This window comes from Moschus berezovskii, chromosome 16 (genome assembly GCF_049115385.1).
Source record: "Moschus berezovskii isolate FMDL1 chromosome 16, NW_MosBer_1.0, whole genome shotgun sequence".
NCBI classification, from domain to species: Eukaryota; Metazoa; Chordata; class Mammalia; order Artiodactyla; family Moschidae; genus Moschus; species Moschus berezovskii.
The window spans coordinates 48,194,945-48,199,551 of NC_142475.1; positions in this window are offsets into that span (position 1 = coordinate 48,194,945).

Below are 4,607 nucleotides of genomic sequence, written 5' to 3' on the forward strand. Positions count from 1 at the left end.
TTGTGATCCACACAGTCAAAGGCTTTGACATAGTCAATTAAAGCAGAAATAGATGTTTTTCTTGAACTCTCTTGCTTTTTCAATGATCCAACAGATGTTGGCAATTTGATCTCTGGTTCCTCTGCCTTTCCTAAATCCAGCTTGAACATCTGGAAGTTCTGGGTTCACGTACTGTTGAAGCTTGGTTTGGAGAATTTGGGGCATTACTTTACTAGCGTGTGAGATGAGTGCAATTGTGCAGTAGTTTGAGCATTCTTTGGCATTGCCTTTCTTTGGGATTGGAATGAAAACTGACGTTTTCCAGTCTTGTGGCCACTGCTGAGTTTTCCAAATTTGCTGGCATATTCAGTGCAGCACTTTCATAGCATCATCATGTAGGACCTGAAATAGTTCAGCTGGAATTCCATCACTTCCACTAGCTTTGTTCATAGTGATGCTTCCTAAGGCCCACTTGACTTCACATTCCAGGATGTCTGGCTCTAGGTGAGTGATCATACCACCGTGATTATGTGGGTCATGAAGATCTTTTTTGTACAGTTCTGTTTATTTCTGCCACCTCCTCTTAATATCTTCTGCTTCTGTAAGGTCCATACCATTTCTGTCCTTTATTGTGCCCATCTTAGCATGAAATGTTCCCTCGGTATCTCTAATTTTCTTGAGGAGATCTCTAGTCATTCCCATCCTATATTTTTCCTCTATTTCTTTGCACTGATCACTGAGGAAGGCTTTCTTTTCTCTCCTTGCTATTCTTAGGCATTCAAATGGGCATATCTTTCCTTTTCTCCTTTGCTTTTTGTTTCTCTTATTTTCATAGCTATTTGTAAGGCCTCCTCAGACAGCCATTTTGCTTTTTTGCATTACTTTTTTCTTGAGGATGGTCTTGATCCCTGTCTCCTGTACAACGTCATGAACCTCCGTCCATAGTTCTTCAGGAGCTCTGTCATCTAGCATATGTATTAACAGTTCCTTCAGATGCTCACGGCTGAATAGGAAGAGTTGATTGAAAGGACCTTGAAATCAGTCTATATATTCCTGGGGTTGGTCAAACAGACAGTGACTAAAGAAAGCACAAAACATGGTACAGTGCTTACTGAAGGCAATACCTGTTTTATTTTGAGTGAAGACTGACTGGGTATCAATTCAATTTTATTTTTTTAAAGTAAATTCATTTAGCATTTAAAAATTACCTCCAGGCAACAATCTGGAGTAGATCCATAGACAGACACTCTTGTCACATCATCCTCATTTTTTAATGAATAGCCTTAAGCCAGAAGTCAGAGAATTGATACTTCATGGCTACAGTGGGATAGATGTATAGCGTTGGAGAAGGTTAGAGAAGAAAAACAGAGTTAGACTCTAATCAAGTTAGTGATTTTTCAAGTTAAACAGCTGGATAGCCCCAGATGTTCTCTATGTCTTTCCATGAAAAGGGTCCCCCCAGAAAGAATACTTGCTGTCATTATGAACAAGAGAGATTCTGGAAGACCAACTGCCCCACTATGGGCAGAGAAACCTCTAACAGATAATAAGAGGAATTCCAAGGAGGAGGGAGCATCCAACTTGAATTCTTGCTTTAAAACTCTCAGGATTAGCATGAACTATTGTTGAGTCATATGCCTTCCAGGTGTCAGATCCTTGGCACCAAGCATTCCACTGACCTGGAATCACACGTGATGACCACTTGCTCTCATCACCTAGTTAATTTCAGATCTTTCACACTTTCTGGAGCAGGGAAACCATCCCTGTCCTCTCAGCCCAAGTCAGGACATGCTCCTCTTCCCTTACATTGCTCCTTTATACCTTCTTCTTTGCTCTCATTGGATCACAGCTCATAGTTACACATTCATCAAGTATTCACACAAATATGTATCATCCTCATAAGACCGCTTTGGGGACCAGGGCTGAACAGAGCTGGTTTGCTCACAACTGTATTCTCTGTGACCAGCTCATCGACAGCAAGGTTCAGGGATTTTGTTGGGTAAATGACTAAAAAGCAAATTAGAATAAGATAAACTTTCCATGTGAGAGATGGCAGCTTTAAACACAGTGGTCCCCAACCTTTTTGGCACCACGGACCAGTTCCCTGAAACACAATCTTTCCACTGGGAGGGGGGGGGAATGGTTCAGGATGACTCAAACACATTACATTTATGGTGCACTTCATTTCTATTATTATTATATCAGCTCCACCTCAGATCATCAGGCATTAGATCTCAGATGTTGGGGACCCCTGCTTTAATGGACTGGCCATATTCAGTGTTAGGTGAGGGTGTGGAGACACAGGGCACTCACACCCATTGTTGATGGAAGCATAAATTGGTAATGGCTTCATGTACCTATAAAAATGTTCACTGTTGATACCTGTTGATCCAGGGATTTAGCACCTGGGTATTTATTCTGCAGGTACAATAGCACAAATATGTATCTCTATAACAATGCTCCCAGAAGTAACAGCTTGAAGTGTGACCAGTTGAAAAACTGGTCACAACTTAAGTACCTTTGTAAGAGGATACTGAAAAATTAAGGGTACACTCATAAAATTAATTTCTGCACCATGCAACTATTATAAGGTTCTCTGGGGGCTCAGTGATAAAGAATTTGCCTGCCAATGCAGGAGACTTGGTCTGATCCCTGGGTCAGGAAGAGCCCCTGGAGGAAGAAATGACAACCCACTCCAGTATCCTTGCCTGGGAAATCCCATGGACAGAGAAGCCTGGCCGGCTACAGTCTATGGGGTTGCAAAAGAGTCAGACATGACTTAGGGACTGACTAACAACAACACAAATATACTGTTAGTAACAAAACTAATGGTTAATGAGAAAAGTTAATCCCAGGTGTTTTTTTTTTTAATCCTCCATATATAAACACAAAGAAAAGTCTGGTGTTTTTAAAAAATAATGGAGGTAGGGAATAAACCAAACCGTTGGTCAGTTTTACCTCTGCAGAGTAGGGATGAGGGGTGGGTGGGGATTTTCATTTTTATTTTTATCAATATCTCTAAACTGTGTAAACAGGCAAGTTTATAATTTAAAATACATTTTAAAAAATATTTAAAAATCTTTGCAGAACAAGACTTATAAGGTTCACTTATAAGGTAAGGTTCACCTTGCGAAGGTTAAATTAAAGCTATAACCAGGGAGCAATTGCACTAAAAAATGGTCCCTTGAGGACCTAACATTCAGAGACCACCCAAGTACAGACTCATCAGTCTTTAAATCTTAGGGTGAGGTCTCGGAGGAAGGAAGACACAGTAAATGAGGGAGGTCGTGGGGGGTCCTGGGATGTGCTTGCCTCCAGAAGGAAGACAGTAGAATTTATTCTGCATTTCCAGGTACAATATCCTCCCCAGAGGCTCCTCGGACAAGATCCGACAGATATCTTTCACCTGTCAGCCAAGATCTTAAGAACTCAGGTGAGGCAGAGAGAGAGTCTAGAACTGTTGCAGGAAAGGGGACCCCTCCCGGGGCCGGAAACCGGGCTCTCGTCCAACACTTGGAAAATAATTGTCTGAGGAGACACGCGCTAACAAAGCAAGAGATTTTATTGGGAAGGGCACCCCGGTGGAGAGCAGTAGGGTAAGGGAACCCAGGAGAACAGCTCTGCGGCGTGGCTCGCAGTGTGGGGTTTTATGGCGATGGGATTAGTTTCCGGGTGGTCTTTGGCCTGGTGGCGCAGGGATGGCTCAGCCAAGATGGATGCCAGGGAGAGGGATTCTGGGAAGTGGACGGACACCCGGTGTCGCCTTTCGACCTTTCCCCAACTCTTTCGTTGGGGGTGGCTTATTAGTTCCCTATTCCTTATCAGGCTCTCCTGTCATAAAACAACTCAGGCAAATGGTTATTATGGTGCCTGGCCGAGGTGGACGGTTTCAATCAGTGAGCTTCCCCTAACAGAACCAGGAGCGAAGGAAATCCTGGGCTCCTTGTCACCCCAGCCCTTTTGAGAAAACCACACGCAGCCCGCCTCTCCGATCGCCCTGGCGACTGGGGAAGGGGTCTGCACCCAGGGCTGCGCGGCGGCACCGACCGCGTCGCGCTGGCGAGGAGACCTGGCCCCGCACGAGGGCGAGGCAGGCGGCTCGGAGAAGCAGCCGGGCGCGCACCGCCCGAGCCCTCGAAGACCCGGGCCCGAGCTAGCCTTCCTCCCCGCCCCCCGCACTGCCTCGCGGGCGGCCAAGGCTGCAAGGTCGGTCCCCGGGGCTCGCGGAGAGGGCGCCAGCCGCACCGCGGCTGCTCTGGTAAGCGGGGTGGGTCACGGAGGAAGCCCTGCTCCGCCGCGGGCCTCCTCTCTCCACCGACTTTAGGACCTCTGGTGGCCTCTCTCGGCCGAATGGATGCCGCCTCCTTTCCTTCCCTCCAGGTTTACTGACAGTCGAGGTCAAGCCGGGCATTAGGGTCTCCGTCTCTCCTTCCAGGCCGCACCGCTGCGCCCAGGGGCTCGCCCCATTTTGCCAAGAGGAGGCCGCGGCTGGGGCGGCGAGGAACCTGACCCAAGGTCACCGGGACTGACCGAGGTTTCCCCCACCCTAGATGCTTCCCCGTGTGAATGTGAATGGGTCTAAGTGTTCCTTTCTTTCCCTAATAGCCGGCGAGAAGAATAAAAATGCG